This window comes from Saccopteryx leptura, chromosome 1, assembly GCF_036850995.1.
Source record: "Saccopteryx leptura isolate mSacLep1 chromosome 1, mSacLep1_pri_phased_curated, whole genome shotgun sequence".
In the NCBI taxonomy this organism is placed as follows: domain Eukaryota; kingdom Metazoa; phylum Chordata; class Mammalia; order Chiroptera; family Emballonuridae; genus Saccopteryx; species Saccopteryx leptura.
Window position 1 is genome coordinate 356,150,699 of NC_089503.1, and position 27,669 is coordinate 356,178,367.

The 27,669-nt window shown below is 34.2% G+C and overlaps 1 non-coding gene across 1 annotated transcript; it reads right to left on the reverse strand.

Moving 5' to 3' along the window:
* Positions 1-11,540: 11,540 nt before the first annotated feature.
* Positions 11,541-11,705, reverse strand: LOC136390009 (U1 spliceosomal RNA). The gene has a single exon (XR_010748540.1). It is a non-coding gene; the product is annotated as a U1 spliceosomal RNA (small nuclear RNA).
* Positions 11,706-27,669: the final 15,964 nt, after the last annotated feature.

Consider the following 27,669-nt stretch of genomic DNA (forward strand, 5'->3'; position numbering starts at 1 on the left):
AAAATGTACATAAAAATATGGTATAAAAGATAAAAAGAATGTCACACCTGGATAGGGCACTCTCCATGGATGGAGCTCTCAGGGCAGGACGTTGCTCTGAGTCAGTGAGTGAGTAGGAAGGCCTAAGTCATCACTGTAGACTTTATAAACACTAAAGACTTAGGTTACACTAAATTCCTAAAATAATTTGATCTTACTGCAACTTTTTAAATTTATAAACTTTTTTTAAAATTTAACTTTTTGACTCTTTTGTAATAAGACAGCTTAAAGCACAAACACTGTACAGCTGTACAAAAATATTTTCTTTCTTCACATCCTTATTCTATAAGTTTTTTAATTTTAAAATTTATTTCTTTTATTTTTACTTTTTGAACTTTTTTTGCTAAATACAAAGACACAAACCACATACATTGGCTTAGGACTACGCAGGGTTGGGACCATCATTAATGCTATTTCTCCCTCTACATCTTGTCCCACTGAAAGGTCTTCAGGGGAAGTAACATGCACAGAGCCGTCATATCTAATGACAACAATGCCTTCTTTCAGAATACCTCCTGAAGAACCTTTTTGAGGAGGTGTTAGTCTTTTCAGAAATATATTCATGGTGGTTGGCTTGGTTTATTCATTTTTCATCATAGCTCTGCTTTTAAGCAGACAATGTACCATGAACATTCTTATCAATGAAAGCTTCTCAGTGTTGGGGCCCATTTTTTCGAACATTCTAAGAAACCTGTTGAGGTCTGCAATAGCTTCTACTAAACCCTTCTTGGCAAGTTTTCTTTGGGTTTCTATTTCTTCTCTTGCTGTTTCCTTTCCTCTGGCCTCTTCTTCCGCCATGGTTTCCTGTCTAGTTCCAACAACTCCTCATCAATCAGTTCCTCAGGAATCATTTCCAGGAGTTTCTCAATGTCATTCCTGTCCAAACCCAGGTTAAAGTCGCTTGCCATTTTAACCACAGTCTTGTTAATTTTTGCAAACTTCTCATTCCTGTATATCCTTTGAAGGCAGGGGGGAAACAACTTGAGTGTCTACTTCCATTATGCCTTTCAAACACTTTTTGGTGACGTCATCCCAAACACAAACAAGGTTTTTAATGCAGTCATAGATGTTGTAATCTCTTTAGAATTGCATCAGTATCTTTTTCAGTCACAGCAATAGCCTGGGCAAAGATCGTCCTCAGGTAGTACTCCTTAAGAGCTGAATAAGTTGGATTGAAAAGGTGATGTTTAGGAGAAGAAAGACCACTTTGATATGAAGATCACCAATAGAAGAAGAATATCCAGGAGCATTATCAATAATGCAAATTATTGAAAGTTATTTTATTCTCCAAACAGTACTTTTCCATTTACTGGCACAGTAATTCAGGAGAGCACCTTGGAAGAGGAACTGGGCCACCCACGACTTCTTACTGCCCCTGTAGGACACTGGCAGTGTGTGCTTACTGGTATGCTTGAAGGGCCTGGTGTTCTCACTGTAACACATCACAGAGGGTTTCAATTTGTAGCCTGCAAGATCACCCCCAAGAAAAAATATTACCTAGTTCCTTTAAGTCTTGATACCCTGACCTATGTATTGAGCCAAGTTCTTTCATGCATCCGATTCAAAAATAGGAAAGTTTCACCTATATTGAACATTTGTCTGCCAAATAATTTTTTTCCATAATCAGCTCATCACCAGTTTCCAAAAGGTTTTTAGGGCCCTTCACATCAGCATTCACAGACCCGTCACTCACTTTTATGTTATATAATGAATGACAATTATTTAATCATTTAAACCCCCCAACCCCCATCAGAGCTGGCAATAAATTTAACATCAGAGTCAGTCTTTTCTTTCAACATCATAACAAACTTGTTGCTCTGGCAGTGGCTATTATGGTGCTGTGAGAGATATGCTTTGTGTCTGGTTTTCAAACCAGGTCATTAAACATTTCTCCATGTATGATATAGGCTATTCTTGAATTTTTGTTAAATTTACTCCCTTCAATGAAGGAGATCCTTTAACAACATCCCTCATTTTTTCTTGTTCTTCAACATTATAGTGGAATGGGACCTGCCCAACCAGCAAACAATAACCACCACCAATTTCCCACTTTTGTAGTCCTAATCACTTTTTTTTTTGTATTTTTCTGAAGCTGGAAACGGGGAGGCAGTCAGACAGACTCCCGCATGCGCCCGACTGGGATCCACCCGGCATGCCCACCAGGGGTGATGCTCTGCCCCTCTGGGGCATTGCTCTGTTGCGACCAGAGCCAGTCTAGCACCTGAGGCAGAGGCCATGGAGCCACCCACAGTGCCCGAGCCATCATTTGCTCCAATGGAGCCTTGGCTGTGGGAGGGGACCAGAGAGACAGAGAGGAAGGAGAGGGGGAGGGGTGGAGAAGCAGATGGGCACTTCTCCTGTGTGCCCTGGCTGGGAATCAAACCCGGACTTCCGCACACCAGGCCGACGCTCTACCATCGAGCCAACCGGCCAGGGCCTAGTCCTAATCACTTTTAATTTTATTTCCAGATTAATCACTTGACATGGCCGCTTACTGGCAATATTAGCAGTGCATTTTGTATGCTTAGGAGCCATTATGAATAAAACAACACAAGATTAAAACAATCACAAGAGAAAATGATGTAATCAAGAGACCTTGTAAACATGGGAAAAGTGAGGCCATTGCTTGTGTAGTATAGCATATTGTTTTAGAGCAAACTTTTAAGCAGAAAGCGTACACTCTAAAATAATGTTAAAACATAAAGTAATACATAAATCAGTAGTCACATCACTTTCAAGTGGTAGGAATTATGCATAATTGTTTGTGCTATACTTTTATATGACTGGCAATGCAGTAGATATGCTTACACTAGCACTACCATAAAGTACTAAGCTTTGCACTGTGACATTATGATAGCTGCATTGCCACTAGGTGACAGAAATTTTTCAGCTCCATTACTTTATGGGCCACCATTGTATATGTGCTCTTTCATTGACAGAAGCATTGCTATGTTGTGCATGAGCGTATCAATTGGTTTTTATGCCAGTACCTTAATTTTTTGATTACTATAACTTTGTTATATAGTTTGAATCAGTAATTATGATACCTCCAGCTTTGTCCTTCTTTCTCAAAATTATTTTGGGTATTTGGGGTCTCTTTTGGTTCCATATGTATTTTAGGATTGTATTTTTCTCTTTCTGTAAAAATGCCTTTGGAATTTTATAGGGGTTTCACTGAAGCTATAGATCCTTTTGGATAGCATGGACATTTTAACAATGTTAATTCTACCAATCCATGAACATGGGATAGCTTAAACTTATTAATGCCATCTTTAATTTCTTTCTCAATGGCTTATAACTTTAAGTATGTTGGTTTTTTACTTCATTGGTTACATTTACTTCTCAGTATTATATTCTTTTTGATGCTTTTGTAGATAGGATTGTTTCTTTAATTTCTTTTTATTATACTTTTTTGATAATGTATAAAAATGCAACTGATCTTTGTATATAGATTTTATATCCTTCAACTTTACTGAATTTGTTTATTCAGTTTTTGTTGAAATATTTACGTTTTTTATTTATTGGATATTATATTATCTACAAATAGACAATATTGCTTCTTCCTTCAGATATTTTTGGGTATTTCTTTTTATTGCCTAATTGTTGTGGTTGGGGCTTTGAGTACTAGATTGAAAAGCATTGGTAAGGATGGGCATCCTTCTCTTATTGCTAATCTTAGAGGAAAAGTTGAAGCTTTTCACTGCTGAGTATAATGTTAGCTGTGGGCTGATCATATATAGTCTTTATTAAGTTGAGGTACACTGATTTCATATCAATTTATTGGGAGGTTTTATTATGAAAAGATGTTGAATTTTATCATTGCTTTTTGTGCATCAGTTGAAGTGATCAGATGATTTTTATCTTTCATTCTATTACTACTACTCCTTTTTTGGGAAGATTTTTAGGAAAATTGATACTCATTCTTATTTAAATGTTTGTTACCATTTTCTAGTGGACTTCATTGTGGACTTTTTCCATTTTATTTTTTTGTGATAGAGACAGAGAGAGAGACAGAAAGAAGGACAGATAGGAATGGACAGACCAGCAGGAAGGGAGAGAGATGAGAAGCATCAATTCTTTGTTGCAGCATCTTAGTTGTTCATTGATTGCTTTCTCATATGTGCCTTGACTGGGGGGCTACAACAGACTGAGTGACCCCTTGTTCAAGCCAGTGACCTTGGGCTCAAACTGTTGAGCCTTGCTCAAACTAGATGAGCCCATGCTCAAGCCAGTGACCTTGGGATTTCAAATCTGAGTCTTCCGCGTCCCAGTCTGACACTCTATCCATTGCACCACTGTCTGATCATGCACATTTTTTATTTATTTATGATACAATTGTAGTAGGTTGTATGTTTCTAGAAGTTTTTAATTGTTTTTTAGGTTATCCAATTTGTTGTCATATAATTCTTCATAGTAGTCTCTTATGATCATTTGTATTTCTGTTTTCAGTTGTAATAATCTCTTATTTGATTTCTGATTTTGTTAACTGAGGCTTTTCTTTTCTTATTTAGTCTAGCTAAAGATTTGTCAAATTTTTTTATATTTTCAAACAATCAGGCTTTAGTTCCATTGATCTCTTCTACTGTTTTTTTTCTAATATACATTTTATTTCCTTATGTGGCCTTATAGAAAAGGGTAAATTTGACACAGAAATAGACAAATAGTATTTATTATCTTTTTCCTGCTCATTTTCTCTGGTGTGGTGCCTGAAAGTGAGCAAGTTTGTAAGTCATTGAAACCCCAGAGTTGGGAAGCTTTCTGTACACTCACTTGCTGTCTACAAAGGCTCACACTTGCTGTCTTCAGGATTGTTTGCTGAGTCTGGCCATGGTGAAGAGAGGTTGTGGGTAAGGTGTGAAGAATATTGGAATGCTGAGGGTGCCTGTGTGCCAGCTGGCTTGTGGGCTGGCTTCTTGAGGCAGTTTGTGAAGTAATTGATGGATTGAACTGTTAATTGGTTAGTAGCATCCCTTTGATGAATTCTTTGCCCTGGTTTCTGTGCTCTTAGCCTCTCCTGCCACCTCAGCTTTGCCGACCAGCTCAGTATTTTGGGTGGGGCAGATGGGAAAGCTTGGCTCTTACTCATGTATTCTCATTTCTCCCCATAAGAGAAATCACAGGCAGGGAGGATCCATCTTTTTTTTAAAATTTAGTGTATTAGGGTTAACAATATGATACAGGTTTCAGATACTCAATTCTACAACACATCTTTGTTCACCATATTGTGTGTTGACCACCCTCTCCAAGTCAGGTTTTCATCCATCATCATTTATCCCTCCATACACTCCTCTACCTCCCTCCCCCAACCCTGGAAGTCACCGCACTGTTGTCCATGTCTGTGAGTTTTTACCTTTTTTTTATTTTTGTCGTTTTTTGCTCAATCTCTCCACCCCTCCTCACTAAGCACTCCTACCCCGACAGCTGTCAGCCTGCTCTCTATCTATGAATCTGTCTCTATTTTGCTTGTTATGCTAAGTGAAATAAGCCAGTCAGAGAAAGACAAGTACCATATGATTTCACTCATATGTTGAATCTAATGAGATAACATATCTTGACACTGAGATGTGCCACCTTGGGGGATGTGGATAAAGTGAAACTGTTCTTACTCTCTTCAATGTATCTATTTTCAGATTTTTGCTCCAATTATGTGCTAGAGTTTCTCTGCTAAACTCCTGAACTCCCACAAAAATATTCTCGTCTGTGGGTGGTTGTGAAAATTGATGCTCAGTCAGGTGTGGGAGGGGGATGACAGTAGAAAAATCATATTGTGCTATCTTCCTGATGCCCCATTCTCAATCCTTGTCATGATATATAAAACTTTTCACCAATAAAATTTTTAAAAGATTATATATTTGGTTGTTTTAAAAATATATTTTTTCATTACTTTTAATGACTATGTAAAATTCTATCATATGAATGTGTCATAGTGTATTTATGTTTCCCTATTGTTCATCCAATTTTTTTAATGCTTCCATATGGTCCTATAAACCATATTGTAATGATCAAATATTTTGCATATTTATAATGATATTTTAGGATAAATCCCTTGTGATTGAGAAAGATGAAAATTTCTAAGGATTTCTGTACATTTATTTTGTAAATATTTTAAATGAGTTTGTGTTAATTTATACATCAAACAACAATGGGAATTACCAATTCAGTAAACCATCTTCACTACAGTATTTATTATTAAAAATATTTCCTATTGATAAGCAAGTAAGATATCATTTCTTTTTATTGTTAATGAAAGTTATTATCATGTGTTTATTGACTCTTCACATATCTTTAATGTAGTAGAATTGTTAAGAATATAGCTTTCAGCATCAGAAAGATCTGAGTTTGAGAACTAGCACTGATATCATTGGATGTATTCCCTTTGACAATTTAATTAAACTAAGTTGTTATTTTCTTTTATGTATGAAAGTTATTGTGTTAGGTTGTTAGGGTTACTATAACAAAGTACCACAAATTGGGTAACTTACAAACAGAAATATATTTTCTCACAGTTCTGAAGTCTAGAAATTTGAAATCGAAGTGTCAACAGCATTGGCTCCTTTTGAGATCTATTTAAAGATTCTTTCCTTGGTTTATACATGATGGTCTTCTATGTATCTCTCTATCTCTATCTCTTCTTTCTATTTGTCTACTTCTGTATCAAATTTCCCTATTCTATATGGTTGCTGGCCATAGTGGATTGGGTCCCACTCTAGTAACTTTATATGTTACCTTGTTTAACTATAAAGACGCTATCACCAGATAAGGTCACACTCTGACCTCCTGGGGGATAGAACTCCAACATATATTATTGAAGGGGACAAAACTCTACTCATAACAGGTATAATAATATTATCTCATTATAAGTTTCACATCATAATTGTGAAAATTAATTGATAGCATGTACTTGTACAGAATGTGGCAAAGTGAAATCAATATCTGTATCAGCTATTATTATGATGTTTTAAGATTTGTTCATATAATCATCCCATTTTCCTATTGAAGTTCTTTTTCTTATTATTTTGTCAGACATGTTTGTATATGAACAATTTAAATTATAAATTCGAGTATTTTTTCAGTTTTTAATATTGTTATATTTTATTGTTATAATTTATATAATTAATAAGTATTTTATAAACATATCTAATTTGCTCTTTTTTATAATTTCTTTTTTTAACATTTAGGGAATGTTTATACACACAGTAGTATAAATTTTCACCGTTATTTTCTTTTAATTCTTTCATTATCCAATTTTCCTTCACATAGCACTCCCTCATATATACATGTCCTATATAATCTCAACCACTGATTGTGGGTGATACCTGTGAATATGATTATTAGATTAGCTAACAAGGTAAGATAAAGGTATTTTACTGATGTAATTAAAATTCTAATTAATTGAGTTAATCAAAAAGACGATTATACTGGATGAGTCCATCTCAAGTGAGCCCTTTGCAAAGAGAATCTAAAATTCAGAGATGAAAGAAGTTAGAACCAAAGAAGGCCACATATTGTCCTTAAGTTTTCAATCTCTCACCTTGTAGAAAAGGCCATTATGTGCTCTCTAGTAGCTGAGTTCCTATATCCTATAGTTGCTAGGCACTGAATTCTGAAAAACCCCGGGAGCTTGGAAGAGGGCCATGAACTTCAGCCTGGGCTACACATTTTGAGTTCAGATTTGTGAGATCCTGAACACAGAACCTAACTAATGTGTTGAGACTATTCACTCATAGAAGTTGTGAGATAATACATTGGTGTTCTCTTAGAACTACTAAACTTGTTACCTAGTAATGTATAAACTAATACTCCTTAATATGTATATCCAAGACTATGCACAGATTCCTACTGGAAACCTAAAATGACACATATTCCATTTATAAATACTTATGTATTCTTGAATCTCTTGGAAGAAACACCATGTTAAAAATTTTAACTTTATAAAATGATTTTATATGGAAATTTATATTTCACCCATTTTTATTTTTATCCCCAAATTCCCAGACAATTTTTAACAGTTAATTAGCAATAAATAAAAAAAATTTGATAAATTCTTCTTAAAATGAATACATTTTGTTTATTAAGAGGTGGTATTAAGAAAATAATGGAATCATGGACAGGGAAATATTATTTGTTATACAAGTGAAAATTTACTAATAGGTTTAAAGGTAACATACAGAGGCTTGTAAATGTTTGTACTTAAAAAGCTGACATCAATAATTGTCTAGCCGCTAGCTAATTGAACCTTATCAATGATTTAAGAAAGAATCTGATTAAAATGGTTAACATGGTGACTTAGCTTTGACACTAAGTTCCTTTAAAGTCAACTTAAAAATAAATATTTGTAAAAGGTTAAAAAAATCAGTTGCAAATATAAGAATGTTGACATGAGTAAAGGAAATAAATGATCCAAGTTTCACCTTTACCAGTGATCTAGTGTCCTGGAATTAGAATACAGTAACTCAGCCTCTGCAACCTCTGATACAGACAGAAGAGAAAATGGCAAAGAAAATAATTGAAGCCTAGAAAGGATTAATAAATTAGATGAAAAGAAGATTGCTCTGGATTATGCAACAGCTCCCAACTGACCTCCGCTTCGCCACTCTCCAATCAAGACTACTGTTTATTTCCAAACTGATTGTCCTAAAACATTATTTTTAGAATGTCATTCTCCAGGTCAGAAAATTTTATGTATCAAAAGGACACTTCACTGCTAGTATTACAAGATGCTCTATAATTCTACTTCACCCTATCTACCCAGGCACATTTATATTTCTCTCGAGTTAGAACTATTTGTTTTATCAGCTCAGAATTGGAACATGATAATTTCACTCTTTAATTCTGTTTTTAGGTTATTTTCTAGTCATGCATTAAATTAAGTTCAATAAGTATATTCACTGTGCTCATCCTTTATATAAGATGCCATAAGTAAAAGAGATGGCAAAATGAATTCAAATATTGCCCTTCCCGCTGCAGTCTCTTATATAGTACATGCTAGATACCAAGAAGATACACAAAGTAAAAAAAGAATAAATGAACACTGTTGTTATACTTTTCTGAGCCAAGGGTCAGAGTGTTTAGAAATGCATACTCTTAGGTGCCACTCCAGATCTACCTAAGCAGACCCTGCCTTTTAATAAGATCCTCGATGAATCATAGGAACGTAAATTTTTTTTTGAGGATCAGTTTATACCACAAAATTTGGCATTCCTTTTTGTATATCATCTATATGATTGCCTGTTTCCCTGAAAAACTAGTGAATCCTTAATTGCCACGCATAGAGGTAGTCACATGCCCTCGTGGCAATTATCGACTTGGTGTAAAATAGGTCTTAAATAAAGGCTTTTTTATTGATGACAGTCAGACATTACCAAGACTTTAGTGATTCATAAGCATTGTATTTTGTATACTACACTTAGGAAGGATGGACTATGTACTTATATAACTCCATCACAGTAGCCAGAAGAAAATATTTAATATGGGCACAGTATTCTAACATACAAGTGATAGAGAAAAAATTCTATATTTAAATACATAGTTTTATTTATAGGTTTTTAAAACCTATCTAGGATCCAATGAAATATATATATAAAGCATTTAATTGAATTGTAATATCTCCTTTGACATAGAAGAGCCATTTCCTTTCCTCTGTGTCTTTCATAGTGTTGGCATTTAAAAGAATTTTCAAATCAGTTGTTTCATAGAATATCCTTCAATTTAAATATGTGTGATTAGTAACTCATTTTGATATTTGGACTAAATATTCTTTGGAAATAACATTAAAGAGGCAATACATCCATCCACCCAGTAACATACTACAGGAGGCACAAAATGTCAGTGTGTTCCATTATTAGTTTTTAATATTGAAGGCTTGATTGAGATGTCTGACACATTTTTTGATTACCAAGGTGTCTTTTTCCCTTTTTAATTAATAAGTAATATATTAATATAAAATTTGACTTATTATATTATTTTATTAATATAAAATAGGACTCCGTGAATGTCCTATTCTCAAATTTAAGTAATCATTTTAGTATCAACTGATGACTCTTTTCTATATCATTTATTATTTTAGTGGTTTATAAAAGTAATTTTTAATTTATCATTTCTTCTACATTTATTATTCATCATTCTTCCCTAAAGAACATCTTCCCCTCTGCTGCAAGTTTGAGCATCTCTAATAACTCAGATAACACACCTACACAGACACACACCCACACACAATCAATGTGTGATTCTCCACTACTATCATTATTTTTGATGCTCAACTTGTTCCAAATGGGAACTCTTTCAAACTGGCTTCTGTGTTATGATACATCCCCTTGAGGTTTTAAGTGCTGTCTTACTCTCAGCATAGCAACAATATATTTCAGGCTTACCTTACCTCGCACTTATCACAACCCAGTCCTGGAGTCTGCCATTTCTCCAGAAATTCTTCTTTACCTTCTTTTTTTTAAGTAAAAGGCATTAAGCAAAATATGAGAACTGTATATGTTCATTGCTATTGAGATATCATTGTTTCTGGCCCTTTTAGTGATCATAGCTGGCAAAGGCATGCATTCATGTTAATATTTCCAAGTCCAAAGCCAGTCACTGGGTTCTTTCTTTCTTCCCTGCATTCTATATTTATATCTTTCTTCCCTCTGACAGCCTTGGTTCTATACAATATCAATATATTTATTCATTTACTTTAGTTTCATTACAAGGTAGTTTGAGATTTAAAATATAATTTCCCACTCATTTCATATGGTTCAGATATTTCTTCAATTCTTTTTCTGTGCTCAAACTAGTTTTTTAAAGGTGTGCAGTAAAGATACTCAGTTCAGAATTCCTTGTACACATTACTTGTTCACAAAATTACTTCTGCATATGTTATCAATTTATGGGTAGCTTGGTTCAATTGCTAAGCTTTGATTCAATTTTAATTTTCCCCACCCTTGCTGATGTTATGTTTTTAGTATACAAAACTTTGACATTGTTAAAAATTACCATAGCCTGACCTGTGGTGGTGCAGTGGATAAAGCGTCGACCTGGAAATGCTGAGGTCGCCGGTTCAAAACCCTGGGCTTGCCTGGTCAAGGCACATATGGGAGTTGATGCTTCCTGCTCCTCCCCCCTTTCTCTCTCTCTGTCTCTCTCTCTCTTCTCTCTCTTTCCCTCTCTCTCTCCTTTCTAAAATGAATAAATAAAATAAAAATAAAATGAAAAAAATTACCATAGAATGAGGTAAACTCAAAGATGTCTCATTCTTTTTTCTGTACCTCCTTTTCATTCTCAGAAACTTCCTGTAGATAATTACACTAAGTTCTCATTTATCCTTTCTGTATTTCTTTTGAAAACTGATCCAATGTGCACATATAGTGCATTTTGTTTCATTTCTCTTTCCTTATTACACAAAAGACAGTATATTATATAAATGCTTTTGAATTTATATTAAAATATTAATGGTATATTCTGGGTGCCACTTTACACCAGTTCATAAAGCTGTTGCTTATTTTTTTTTCTTTCTGAAAGGGCGAGCATGAATGCAGTCCCCCACTACCACAAATTATGCAGTTGAGTTTTTCACATTTGGGAAAATGACAGGGGGTCAGCACATCCAGAGTGCAATAGATAAGCCTCACCCTGAGAAAACCACCTTCATGATCATGGTATCTCTCCTGTCAGGTAAGTATCCTCTTTTGTTTCTTAAAAGCATCTGCATAGTACATGGTTGTATGAATGTTATACTGTAGTTTATTTAATGATTTACCCCAGTGTGGGCAGTTAAATTTGTTTCCAATACTTTGTTATTACAAATGATGACAATAAATAACCTTGTGTTGTTTATTGTGACTTTTTAAATACATAGCTGGAGGTATATTTCCATGGAAATTCTTAGAAGTGGGATTGCTGGGTCAAAGGATAAGTGCATAAGTATTTTTGTTTGGCATTTCCAAAGTCCCCTCCTTAGGAGTTGTTATGGACTGAATGTTTGTGACCCCCCAAAACTCCGATGTCAAAGCCTTAACTCCCAAAGTGATGGCATTTGGAGATGGAGCCTTAGAGAAGTAATAGGTTTGGATGAGGTCCTGACCACAGGATCCTCATGATGGGATTGGTGTCCTTTAGAAAAAAGAAAGAGCCTGGAGCTTGCTTTTTCTCTCATATGAAGACTTAGACAGAAAGAGGCCATCTGCAAGCCAGGTAGAGAACCCTCATGGAACCTGACCATGCTGGGTTCTGATCTTCGATTTCCAGCTTCCAGAACTATGAAAAAATAAATTTCTGATGTTCGGGCTACCCTGTGTCTGATACCTTGTTAAGGCAGCCTGAGCAAATCAAAACCAGGGCCTTCGGCATAACTATAAAGCTCCTTATGTTAAAGAATCATGTCCCAAACCTTATATATTTCCAATGTTAAGTATGTACTTTCATTTTCCTGTTCCTAATAAAGTATGTAAGAATGATGACTCTGAGTACTTGTTTCAAAAGTTATCTGTAATAGTTTGGACTATTGTTCAAAATATATTTACTCCCTGCCTGCTCTCTCTTTGAGTGAAATGTACTTCTTGTCCCAAAATATGTTGGGTTTGTCCATATGTTCTCTTGACCTCTCGACTCAGGTTTGGCCATGTGGCTTGCTGTGTCCTAGATCATAACAATGATGATGCAAGCAAAATATGGAATATGCTGGCATAGTAAGGCTTGCATCTTATTTTCCCACCATTGTCATGTGAAGAGCTTCCCATGGGAAATTGCTGTCCCTTCATCCAAGCTTCTGAATAAAAACATACTAAGTGGAACAGGGATGCAGAGTCAGTGAGGAACCAACGCAACTGGAATCAAAGCTTAAAATATATCCTTAGGTGTCTGAAAAATAAATGCTTGTTTTTGTATGCCACTGAGATTTTGTATTTGTACATATAGCAATATTTGCCTGATAATATATTCCTTTATTTTAAAACAATTTAAATTATTTTTATTATACTTATCTTTTTCTCCTCCCCATCTAGTCCAGTCTTAGTTTGGAACCTTCCCTGAAGGAATGTCATTTATTTGTATTGTAATGAAAAAATAGGTAAAAAAATCTTAGTTAAATAAATATGGATACTAACTACTTCTAAACTTCAGAACAAGACTACATGTTGTCTCCAAGTACTAAATTTTTTATTTATTTTCAATTTATTAAGAGAAGTCCTAATTCTCAAGAATCCAAGGCATATTTCAAAGCTTAGGAGGATATAGCTTTTCTGGGAAAATTTAGAATCCTTTTATTTTATTTTTTTTTTAATTTATTTTTTTTTAGAGAGGCGAGGTGGGGGGGGGGGAGGGGAGCAGGAAGCATCAACTCCTATATGTGCTTTGACCAGGCAAGTTCAGGGCTTTGAACCGGCGACCTCAGCATTTCCAGGTCGACGCTTTATCCACTGGGCCACCACAGGTCAGGCTAGAATCCTTTTATAATCTATAACGTGTGTTTTGATCTTTTTGGTTGAGATTTAGAGAAAATATTTTTTTTCAATTTGGATTCTGTATCCTTGGTTTAATGGAGAAATTCAGAAATTCTCTAAAATTAAATACGAAGATACATACCAGAGAGAATAATTAGTTGACGATCAATCATTTATAGAATTTATTTTTTGTTTGATTCATTTTGTTTTAGCTGATAATTGTTGTAGGCAATAGATTCAAGAATGTGGGAAAAGAGTGTCTTTATTTTGCTTTGTATTGCATATCAAGTACTCACCACCTAATAGTCAGAAACAAAATGTGTTAAATTAATGAATAAGTAAATAAAATAATTAAATATTGATGAAGATCAATATAATTTTCTGCAGGTGCAATAAACTTGGTGAAACATCAGCTTCAGACACATTATAAGTATGAGAGGCAGAATAATGATACCCCAAAGATGTTCATGTGCTAATTTCCAGACCCCATGAATATGTTAGGTTACATGTCAGAATGGAATTAAGGCTGTAAATGAATTAAGGATGCTCATAGCTGACCTTGGAATGGAAGATGAGCATGAATTATCAGATAGGCCCAGTGTATCAGAAGGGTATAAAAGTTGAAGAAGGAAGGAGAAAATTCAGAGTGATGTGATGTGATGTTGTATTGGAACGAGAAACAGACGTCCTGCAGACAATCAAGAAGCCAAATTAAGAAATTAGGGAGTCTTTATTAGCCAGCTGCATGACCACATGGAGACCAAAGCCTTTCAAATCATATGGTCCCGACTACAGTCTGGGACTAGCTTTTTAAAGACAAAGTTACATACTGATTGAGGAATGAGGAGGAGAGGAAGCATAGCAGTAATACAAAGCAGTGAAACAAGCTTTCTTACAATGTTTATCTATAGGATTAAGTCAGGGAGAAACATCTGAGAACACCTGCTACCTTGCAAAGCAAACCCATGGCCACAGTTTGGGAGATCAGCCCTAAGGCCATGAATAGGGAGTCTTTATAGAAAAAGTAAGTTCTGCTAAAAGACTTTATTTTAAAAAAATTAAGTTCTGCCAAAAATTATTCATGCTAAGAGCCTTTCTTTTCTATATCTCAGTGTGAGAAGGACTTAATTCGCCTATGCTAGCTTTGAGAATGCAGGAAGAGGAACCACAAACCAAAGAATGCAGGCAACCCCTAGCTGCTGGAAAAGGTAAGAAAAAGTCTGTCCACAGCCTCTGAAAAGGAATGCAGCCCTGATGCAGCTGGGATTATGCCTTGATTTTAGTTCTGTAAGACTGTGTCAGGCTTCCAAATTCCAGAACTCTAAGATAATAAGTTTTTGTTATATATTATACCAAGTTTATGGCAATTTGTTAGAGCAGCAATGGGAAACTAATACAGCAGGTTATATGATTCAGTTGATTTTATCTGATTACTTGTATAGGCAATTTGTCCTAAATTTGCTTACAAATTCTACCAGGGAATTGCAGCTGCTGTTAGTCCCTTGACCAACAACCAAATCTGCCTTTAAATTAAGGCCATTACCTTTGATGAAATATTTAGTTTTAGGAAAAAAGAAAAACATGTGCAGCTATGATGACAGAAGGAAATAACCTCTCACATGTTTATCAACTAACTAAGGCTGGTAATTAGTAGGAGTCATGTCTTAGTCAACCAAGCTTCTGAGAGCTTTTTCTTCTACACTGGTAGCTGTGTTTTGGGCTTGAAAAAAGGCAAATATTGCTTCAAAGTATACCTCTTCATTTCAGAGATAACCTAGAGTTTCATTCAAAGGTTACAAAAACAAACATCCAAACCAACAAAAAACACCACACACACACACAACTATGGAATAGTTGTGCAGCAAAGGACAAACGCAAAATCTAGAAATTATCATTTTCCTTAATTGGTACTTTCCCTGGTTAATAAAAATTTAATTCTCCAAAACCCAGAAAGAAGCATACAATCATATAAAATGTTTCAAAATACTTGGTATACAAGAATAAGTTCCTGATTGGAGATTAATAAGTATTAAATTAACATGTTTAGTTTAGAGTTAGAAATTTAAAGAAATACAATGCAGACACAAATATTCTAAAGAAATACTTCATTCCCAAAGTAGATTATTTATATTTCCCGTGCTCATTAAACTATCTTAATTTTCCCTTTAAATTAAATAGAAAACAAATATAGAAATGGAAAAGTATATGCCCAGTTATTATAATTTACCCTTATACTTTTTCACAATTATAAAATTTAGTTTAATTTTTTAAACTTAATTTACCTTTGAAGTAAACTCTGAAAGTTTGTGGGTATATGAGAACTTTAGCTTTTAATAAAATAATTTTAATAAAATTATTTTGGTATACATAATAATATGAAGAATATTTCTTATAATCAACAGTATTTCTTTAATTCTTTCATTTATTGAACCAATTCAAGGTTTTGCCCTTGTATTATTACCATGATAGAAATTTGTGTCATTATCAATTATCAATATTGAAAGTTTGATATGATAATAAAAGTAATCTATTAACTTTCAAAACTAAATTAATATTAATTCATTACTTCAAGGCTTAAATAATCACTTAGATATAATAGTTAACATTACTTATGAATTTATTTTATTTCATTTTTAGGAGACATGTTTAAAAAGCAAGTTTTTATAGAAGAATTATATATAGTTTTACAAATTTTTTTCACACTAAATATATATGTTAATTCTCAGAAGTGAGGGGATAGCATAGTTGAGTGGGGGAAGTATAGAGTTTGTACTTGTTCATATAAAGAAATATATGTTACTATAATGATAAGTCAACTTTCTATATAATATTGTCACCACAGTACCAGATGAAATCTGTTTGAATTCATATATAGTTCTTTGCAAAGTGTCCTTACCCTTCTGTTGTTTTAGAATACATCTGTAAAAATCTGAAAATAAACTTACTTTAAAGTGAAATTGTTAAAGATGATTCTCTCACCAATTTGTTTTTTCTCAACATAAATATATTCTTGTCAGTTATTTTAACTTGCTCTAATACTTTCTTAATGTTTTATCCTCACTTTTATACTTATGTACTCTTCTAAGACAACTGTATGTTATAGACAATAATGTGCATAGAAAGTAGGACTCTAGATGGCTTAAAACTATATTGCAATGTTTTTATGACCAATGAACGGGAAAACATTAAACAAGCTTCAAAAGCACACATCATAATGGAAAAATTTAACCATTGGATTTATGTTAAAATTGAGTTTTTTTGTGCATTGAAAAAACCACATATGATAGAATAGGAGAAAACATTTCCATGACTAATACTGTTTCATATTTTTAATATACAAGTGATTTCTGAACTAACCTGAAGAGAAGAAATTAGCCAAAATAGAAAAATGAACAAATGAATTTGAAAAACAATGATCAGAAAAGTAAACCACACATCTCAGTAGCATAAGATGAGATTTCAAAGTAATTGTGTTCATATAAATGCAAATACAACAATGTCATTTCACTGTATTACTTAGCCTAATCCATCCTGCGAGCATGCTCTGGTCCCTCAGGAGGGATTATAGATTGGTGCAGCTATCCTGGAGGAAGGTGTGCTATTTCTTAGCCATCAATTAACTTCCTTAATATCAACCCCTGAGTACTATTTTTACAAATTCAGAGGGGATTACGCGTGTGTATAGTCCTTGCAGCAAGTTACCTGTGGACACAAGCAGTTGGAAACATTTTGGATTTCCGTTAAGGAGGGAGTGAATAGTAAAACCTGCTTGATGCATTCCTGTGTTGTACTGCAGGTAGAAGCAACTGATGTGAAATCAACATGGCAACAAAGGCAGATCTTAAAAACATTGTGCTTAATGAAAAAGCTGAGAAAGAGAATTAGCTTTACAACACACTAACCTTCATACAACTTAAAAATATAGGCAAATAAAACAATATTATAGATTTTAAAAAACTACATGCACTTATGAGAGTCGATGATTACTCATGCAGAGAGGCTGAGAGTACAGGGTAGAACAATACAAATAAAATAAGAAAAATGGGAAAATAACAAAACTCCCCATACTCTGTAGTTTAAGTCAAACCTTAATGATTAATTCAGAATGACCAAATAATAGGTAGCTCCTTAGATGTTTCAATAACAAAATATGGCATAAACACAATCTTTAAATTAAGTGACTGAATAGGGAACTATCTGGTGTCTGTTATAAAACAGAATGGAGCCTTAAATATGAGGGATTTAGAGGGATTCTGCTTGGTAGAATTGTAAACCAAGTCACAAGCTATCAAAATATTTATATAACCTATGTTTTTTTAAAGTAACTAGAAATCCCACATATGGTACATAAATCTCTAAAATATATATGCTGCCAAATATGCTTCCTAGAAGCCAACTGAGCTACAGATACTGAGTGTGGGTTCTGAATTCGTCTCTCATTGGAAGGTAAAGCGTGGATTTGTGACTGACATAAAAATGCATTTCCCCGAAAAGAAGTCTGATCAATGTGGAGTGAGCAGCCTGTATGTGAAATAGTTTTTAACTCTCATTTGCCATTTGAATAAATAATATTATCATTACTTAAGAAAGGGGGAACTGGCTCCATGAATATACACTATCCGTTAATGACTATGACAAACTTCCTTTCCTCATTAGATGAACACTGATTGAAAGAGAATATGATGAGGGAATGTTATTAGTAACATTCTTGGACACATAAAAAATAATTGAGCTTTCATCAAAGTGCCAAGCAGCTGTCTCTTTTTGTCTAGGTACTCTACATTAGATGCTATTTTACTTGGATTCATATTGCTTTCAGTTTAGAAGAATTACTGCTTCTGTTATTTCATTCAAGGCAACTGGAAAAGTTAATAGTTGTCACCTCATTTGAAACTTTTTTTTCCCCTCTTGATTTATGGAAATAATCAAAATATATAATGCTATTCATTTCAGAACTGCAAACCAATTAGCAATGTCCATTAGAAATTTTATAGGTTTAAAGTGTGTCCTCGTGATGAAAAAAAACTGTATCATTAAATAGCTGTTCCAGTGTACTGTCCTTATTAAGAGTAAATTTGGACTTAAGCAAGGCCAAAATACACTTAATTGTGTGACCAAAGCATGTTATAAAAATTAGAAGAATAATTATCCAATTCTGTGACCAGAGGTAGAAAAGAGTGTGAGCTGAAAATAATTGGATAGAGATGAAAATCCTTTGTTTGACCTAATGTACTATTTTTTCTATCATGTTTTCTATGTCATGTTATGACATAACACTTTCAAAAATATATTAACATACCAGTATAAGCTCAATTTCATGTTGCATTCCTATTGGTCTGTGCTTGCTAATTTCAAACTAAACAAAAGGACTTGTATTGTCAGTACTGTCCCCCCCCTCAAGCTAGGATGGGGACATGAGGACGAGGGTCTGAAAGCCGGTCTGACAAAAGGGGATTCTAAGATCACTAGCATATCTTTGTGTTGTCCTTAGGATTTAACAAACGAATATAACTTCTCTCTTAAATCCTCCCTCTCAAGTATGGATAAAGAGGGCAGAAAAAGGCTTAATTTGGAGAGTCAGACTTAGTAAAATCAGTATCTTTCACTTTAGATATGAGTTCATTTTGGATATTATTTTCATGTCAAAAGAAAATGCTTGATTTAGGAGAGCTATTTAAAAAGAAATATGCAGTAGTATCAAACTGGAAATATTTAAAGTCCTTGTAGACCTATCTTTCACAGAATTAGTCTACGAGCTGTAATATTTGGCATCATCCTTATGGGAATTCAAGCAACTAAAATGTTGTGACAAAATGATTATTTGATCTCATTGCAAGTTTCCTTCCTTCCTTCCTTCCTTCCTTCCTTCCTTCCTTCCTTCCTTCCTCCCTCCCTCCCTCCCTCCCTCCCTCCCTCCCTCCCTTCCTTCCTTCCTTCCTTCCTTCTTCCCTCCCTCCCTCCCTCCCTCCCTCCCTCCCTCCCTCCCTCCCTCCCTTCCTTCCTTCCTTCCTTCCTTCCTTCTTCCCTCCCTCCCTCCCTCCCTCCCTCCCTCCCTTCCTTCCTTCCTTTCTTTCTTTCTCTCTCTCCCTTTCTTTCTTTCTTTCTTTCTTTCTTTCTTTCTTTCTTTCTTTCTTTCTTTCTTTCTTTCTTTCTTTCTTTCCTTCTTTCTTTCTTTCTTTCTTTCTTTCTTTCTTTCTTTCTTCTTTCTTTCTTTCTTTCTTTCTTTCTTTCTTTCTTTCTTTCTTTCTTTCTTTCTTTCTTTCTTTCTTTCTTTCTTTCTTCTTTCTTTCTTTCTTTCTTTCTTTCTTTCTTTCTTTCTTTCTTTCTTTCTTTCTTTCTTTCTTTCTTTCTTTCTCTTTCTTTCTTTCTTTCTTTCTTTCTTTCTTTCTTTCTTTCTTTCTTTCTTTCTTTCTTTCTTTCTTCTTTCTTCTTTCTTCCTTTCCCTCCCTCCCTCCCTTTCTCCCTCCCTCCCTCCCTCTTTCTTTCTTTCTTTCTTTCTTTCTTTCTTTCTTTCTTTCTTTCTTTCTTCTTTCTTTCTTTCTTTCTTTCTTTCTTTCTTCTTTCTTTGGATGAGTTATATGTTATACTGCAGTTTGAATCACTGACTATAAAACTTAAGAGGGCAGGAAATAAGAATATCTTGAGTCATTTGCATTATTAGCACAGCCACTCACTGAAGGGTCCAATTCAGACAAATAAGGAAACAATAAAAAATCTATGTATATTTCAAATGCCCATCACAGTATGTGTGAGCGGAAAATATTTTCTTCTACTACTACATTTTTTCAACTATATTACATTCAATATATGACTGCTTTTTACTTTCCTTAAGCTAACACACCCATTTTATTTTGATAAAATAATTTGAGATATGGTTGCTTTAGAATTTTTAAAATAGAATACTATATTTAAATTTAAATATCTAATAAATGTCATGTTTGTCAAAATGTATTTTCATATTTAAAATGTGTTAACACTGCAAGAAAATTTAGAGTCAATGATGACTTGTGATAATGATTAGCTCAGCTCAGAACGCTGGAAACTTTTCATTAATCTCCAGGACTTCTGATGGAGAAATTAAGAAGAAAAATGTTGCATTATCTCATCTAGTTTTTAAAATCTCTAACTCACTGTCATGGGGGAAAGATAGTTTATGCTAGGCATATAGTATAAAGATGGTAGTTTTATTCATTTTAACACTTAAAAATTTATTCTACTTTTGAAAAAAATTCTTGTAGGTATTCATGTTTTATAACTAGAAGCTGTAGTTATGAATTTTAACTGCACTTTTTTATTGAGGTCACATGGAAACTTAAAAAGTAGAATGTGAACATATTCTTCAGAAAATCAGAGTTACAATGGCACCACCAAACTATGCTACTAAGGCAGCAAATTATGCACTCACCCCCTTCTCCTCAAAAGAAGAAAGAGAGAGAAATTCATCAAGAAAGTTCAGTACATATTTGGGCCTCAGAGGGCTATCTGGCATCAAGGTGGCATTAAGCCCCAGGCAATGAAAAAAGAGTCAAGTTTTATTGTCATTAGCATGAACAAGATATAGTCTGATCATAAACCTGTTTGGAGTCCTATCATCTTTGAATCTTAAAACCTTCTGAATGATGGATGATGTAAAGTTTTAGTGTGATGGTCTTCTGAAAAGAACTGTGCCTGTCAATAGATTATCTAATATTTCCCTATGATGTTGATGATAATAATACATTACAGTATTCTACAATTTGCAAATATGTTATCTCTTTCAGATATAGCCCAAACAACTTTGAGGCAAAGGTATTATTTCTACTGTATTTTTTCTGTAAAAAAAATAAATAAAGCCCAGCATGAATTGCCAATTGTCATATAGAAACTATATTATCTATAATATATCTATGTATCTATATTCTTATCTATGTGATAAGAGTAGATCTTAAACATTGTCCATTTGATTCTAGGGGCTTTGCCTATTTATTTCACTAGAGTTACCTTTAAGTGTTATTTGAAAGGATAAAGTTTTGACATGTTTAGAAAATATATATATATTTTAAAAAAATGTGATTTGGGGAGTTGAAACATCCTTTAAACAGAGGTTGTAGCAATGTGGGAAGAACAACGAATTATGAATCAAGAATCTGGATTCACATTTTGGAAGTTCCATTTAAGAGATTTGTGAATTGCTTTAGTAAATGGCTTTCTAGGTCTTCCTTTGCCTATTTAGAAAATGATAATAAATATTTGTCCCTCTATTTCTCTTTATCATTAAAGCATTCAAGAATAATATCTGTATTATTATAAGATATATGTATATATATATGCAGAAACCAGAAAAATATCCCACATAGAAATGAGCTATACAGATTGGAAAGTCTGTAGACCAGACCTTTTTTTTTCTTTCTGTTTTTCCTTTTCTGACCATTAAATGCTTAACAAATATCATTAAATCATGTTATTGAGAAGTCAGGTTTGAAATCTGGAAAAATGACTTTAAGGATACTAGAAAGATGTTCCTCCTCCCCACCCGCAATCCCCACCACCGTGACCTCCCCATTTCCAGGCTGCTAAAAAAAAAAAAAAAAAATGATTTCACTTTACTTTTGAAAATATATTTATAAAAATATATCTTAATAAATTTTTATATTATTTTGATTCTGGTTGTAGCGGGCACTATTGGAGTCTTCTCACTCAGGTTCCTGGGGATCCCTGTTAACAGCAGCCACAGGCTTTGCTAGAGGCTTCACTTTCTGCGCCCTTCCCTGTCGCGCTCACTCCCTTCGGCTCTTGGAGCTGCCTCACTGATGAGGAGGGCAGAAAATGACTGACTGCTTCTGGACTACAAAGGCTGTTGCCTCATGGGCCACAGACTCCGTGATACTACAATATTTCTGCTCTAGAGTTCCACATGGGTTCAGGCTGAGGCTGGACTTCCCCTGCCCCACAGCCCTACTTCCGCTCTCCCCTTTCCTACTTCCGCTCTCCCCTTTCCTACTTCCGCTCTCCCCTTTCCCAGTCGAGGCGGCTCTCTATTCATGCTCTCAAAGGCTTCTGAGAACACACCCTTAGGGAATCACAGTGCAAGGATTTCAGTAATCTCAGGCTCTTCTAGAAACTAGACCTAAAACAGGCTCTGATTCTTGTTAAATAGTTCAAAGCTACTAAAGGGTTACATTTTAGTTGGTTTTAGTAACTTGTTTGTTGATCATAAGACCAAACTTGGTTAGGAAGGAAAAGCAGGACTGATTACTCAGATGAAGGTGAAGATGAAACGTTTGAGAGGACCGTCTTTTTCTATTTTACTATTTTGCACAGGCTGCAAAAAGCCTAATAAAGGAAGAATTCCCTACATTGTAATGTTGAGATGAAAATTAATCTTTACATTAAATATTATAGAAAGAATGGGTCACTCAACCTCACAAATGTTCGCTTTAGTTTTAAAGCGATTTAAAGAATTTAAAGTATTCTTATGTTTTAACTTCTTTTCTTTAAAAAATTATCATTTAAAATAAATTCTCCAGTATCCATTTTTCAATCTGCTTTTTCTTGTCATTTTTTTATAATCTTGTGTCTGGTAACTACAAATGTGGATGACCTTGTTTTCTGTGTGGAAGTAGGTCATTCTTGTACATACTTCAGTTTTTGGCCTGGGAGCAATGATGGATGTTTGTCACCTAAGTTCTCCTTGCTAAGTCCCCACAGGAAACAATCTCCATTTTTGGAGCGAGTAGTATTAAACATGATGTTGTAATTGCAGTGTTGTGACAGATTTTAACAGTAAAAATAAAACACATTCTTGATTTTGTTTTCAAAGTCCAAGGCTATTTATGACCATGCTTCTTGTCCTTCCTTCACATCTAGTGATATTCTTCAACCTTTTACCAAGTGGTGCACAGAACAATTTCTCAAATCTCTTGCTTGTCATCGCTGTCTGCATGCTCCTGGTCACCCACTTGTGTTATCATCACATATTATACTTAGTTGTATTTGTAATCTCACTAGATTTCTAATATCTGTAAATGCCTCAAGCTGATCAGATAGAATCACTCACTCACTTTAATGTTCCGCCCCTACTTTTAATTATTCCTTGCAGGTCCATAGATAGTGGCTGCCCATGAAGGGGCAGAATGAATCCGAGTTGATATGGGGGAGGTTGACAAAGGAGAACAATATTGAAAAGGAATGAATTGGCTGTGCCACAAGTAACAAGATGGTGAGGGATGCTAGCTTTGCTCTTCATCATTCCTTTGTGCTGTAATTTGTGCATTTACTATTCATTCAATTGATATCATTCAAAAGGGAAGCATTATTGTTTCCACTTTAAGATAAGAAAATGGGTTCAAAAGGCTTAAGCAATTTAAGAGGTAGCATTGCCACGTTTAAAACCTATATTGTCTTTCTCAAAAATATTCCCTTTTAACCATTATGCATAGTAACACCTTATTATTATATACTCAACTCCCCAAATACGTCTGAAACAAGAACTGCAGTCCCTTATTCTCTTGACACAATAACTTGAATTAACAGCTGACATTCATAGGCTTCCTACAAAGGCCTTGTAGGTATCAAAACAAACTCTCATAACTTTTTTCCCCTTTTTTTTAAATCTTGATGCAGGGTTGGGTAAGTATTATGAATTTTCCTGCTAATTATTTTTCCACCCCCTAGAGTCTTTATGTTTTCTCTTTCACTCATTCTTTTGTAGGCATATTCACTGCCCCTCCCATGTTTAATTCATTCTTTCTTCTTTCTGTTTCTTATATCACAGCACAAGATTGTGTTTCATCAAAAGGCTTTTTTTCCAAACCAGTCATCTCTTTTATCATTTATTCCAATCATTTTTCAATGCCTTTATATGTTTAACTCTGCAAAGGTTAGTGTTATGAGGATAAATGAGAGTGGCTTTCTGAAAATAGAGATGTACTATAATATCTCTACTCACCTGGAATCTTTCTGGCTCATAAAGAATTACTATCTATTGTGTTCTTCAGCTAGCTGGCAGTTTTTTGATGGATACAACATGTTGCTTCTATCTACCTCATGAGAGACTGAAACAGTATTTAGGTCACAGATATTATAACTCCCTGCACAGCCCTTAGAAAACCAATAATTAAAAACAGAATGTGGCTGTTTGAAAGGGACCAGAAATATAGCAATTTTTGAATACAATAATTTGAGAATGAAGCGTTAAATTACAATCGCTAGGGTGAGAAAGGCATGTTTTTCCTGGATATGTAGAAAACATGTACTGTGGAGTTTGCCGTATAAATTCTGTTCTGCTGACCCCTCACAAAAAGTAAAAAAAGAAAAAAAGAATAAGTAAAGAAAAAAAGATTCAAACACACATAAATCAAAGAATAATCAGTCCATGCTTATGATAGGATTTACTTCAAGTGGAATAAAACTACAATGAAGGCAAAAAATGTGACATGAAGTCATTAGTCAATTCCAGACATGTTTCATCAAGATGAAGCATATACTCTGACTCAATATGAATCAAGATACCTAGCAGGATACTAATTTTATAGGTATCCAAAATAGAGATATAATAGAGACAACTACCTTGCTGGCTTCTTTGGGGGCATTGAAATATTCATAAAATGTCTCATAGGGCTTAGTCAGATTTTTCTTTTTGTGTTATTATTGCACTATTATTATCAGACTTTTATGGCTGGAGTAAAGCCTGATTTGTTCAAGATCACCCAATATTTAGATTTGAATAATTTGGCATATAAAGTATTCATTTGTTTAGAAAGTTATTTTTAAATATAATATTTCAAAATTCTTATCTTTTTTAGGGTGAAAACTGAGAAATATTCTTTGAGGGACTGTTTTGCTCTCTAACAAAAACAGAAGTCTATGCTTTGTGACCATCAAGAGATCAGAAATAGGGTCTCTGTTTTTCTAGTGAGTTTTGGAGCAGTTTCATATCATCGCCTTTAATGGCTATGCGTGTCATATATGTCCACTATTGCACTTAACAAAGAGAAAACAAGGAATTATTTCCACAGTTCATTCAGATAATGGACAAAAACTCAGAGGACGTTCCAGATGGAGTATCAGCATTCTGCAGGGGAAATAAAAAAGTTTGGTTTGGAGCACTTTGAAACATAAAAAAGAGAAAATAAACTAAGTAACTTAGGATAGTGTTCTAGAAGATATTAATAGGCCCTGGCTGGTTTGCTCAGTGGATAGAGTGTCATAAGGCATGTGGATATCTGGGGTATGATGCTCGGTCAAGGCACTTGGGAGAAGTGACATTTGCTTTTCTTCTCTTCTCTTTCCCCTCCTCCTTCCCTTTATCTTCCCCTCTTGTAGCCAGTGCTTTATCAAGCATTGGCCTCAGAGACTGAGGATAGCTTGGATGATTTAAGCATTGAACCCAGATGGGCATTTGGTTGGGGTACATGCAGGATTCTATTTCTCTGTCTACTCCTCTCATTTAAAAAATATATGAATAAACTATGTGAATTATGATCTGTTAAGATGGAGATGGTTACTAAAACTTTTCAGAATCTTATATACTTGAAGACCTATCGCAAGTCTCACTTTATTTTTAATATTAATTTATTGGCTGTTAGTTATTTAATATTAGTTTATCCTATTGTTATAGATCTATAAAACCAAATCTCCATTTGAATATCAGTTAATCTTTACAAATATAAATCAAGCAAGTAAATATCTATGAAAACCCCATTACACTGCTGATCTAACTAAAGAATAATTCCCCAGATATGTAAATTCTATAATTGAACCCACTAATTTTTATTTGACCAAATTCAGATGACACTTCCATACATAGTCAACATATCTCAAATGAACATTGTCAATTTAGTTATTCCTTATATGAATAGACATAATAATATCAATATACTCTCTAATTCTTTTGAGTTAGCAGGGATCAAAGGGCCTCTTCTTTTTACAACTTGAATATTGTGCATACTTTCTATGTGCTATACTGTGTATGTTGTTCCAAGGTATTATGTATTTTCCTTGTTGTAAATGAAGCTGCAAAATATACAACATGTTGCTATACTGTAAGTAATAATTGCCATAAACTCAAAAGGCAACAGAAATGTTTCTGGGCCAAAGAACAAGGCTGCAAGGAAAAATAAGTTTCCTGGAGGTCTTAGCACAGGCTAGTTTGATCACTGTGAGTTTTCATTGGTTGCCTGAACAATCTTTTGAGGACCTTCTTGATCTCATCCCCTGAAAGAAGTCACTGGAAAGCTGAGTTGACTATGCTAGGAATGAAGAAGTAACACCAAACAAAAAGATTGTCCAATTAGCAGTTTGGCTCCTAAAGAGACAGGAAAGAGTTCAAAAATATGGATAGTGATTGTGTGACTCAACCAAAACATAGAAAAGGATTAGGGTAGGATTGTAAATCATTACTATCTTCCTGAGCCTTTCTCTGACAGACCTTGAGTGTGAGGTATGATGAAGAATGAAACACAGTTAAGTGAGATAGAGAACATATGTGTGTGTGTTTGTGTGTGTGTGCATGTGTGTGTGTGAACTTGAAAATGCCTTGTCTATTCTTTATTTTTGTTTTTACTTCTTTTCTCTTGATAAAAATCCCAAATCTTAATCATCTACCCTCCCATTGTTTTGGATTACCCTATATCAATTTTTTTCCTTTCTCTCAATAAAATTCCCATCTTATTATACCTAGAATTTTTATGTTCTCAGGCAGAGCTCTAAAATCCTATAATTGGTATTCTGTTCTTAAAAAGTAAGTATGTGTTTGCAAGTCTTGTTACATAGTTACCTTGTAGAGATTACTTATGACAACAGATTGTTAGCATCTAATGATTTTAGAGACATTTTAAAATGAGTTTAGAGACATTCTGAAGTGCAAATCTTAAATAGTTCTTAGAATATTGCCTCTAATTCAGTACATTAACTGGCTGGTGATATGAAATAACAGACCATTATATTGTATGTGTTAATTAATATTTTTCTTTCTTTTTGCTAAGTATCCTATAATTTTACCCAGAAAATATAACTTTGTAGCTCATATGGACATTTTTATTTTTAAATTTTGGCTAATGCCTTTTCTTTAAAGGAAAATTAATAACTTTAATATAGGCAAAGATCAAAGTATTTACATTAATATCTATTAAGGGATATGAAGCACAACCAGCTCTTTATTGTTAGAAAGATACAATTCTTTTATTTTTTTTAAAGTATGAATTATTGTGTTAGGGCTCGGTTAGCA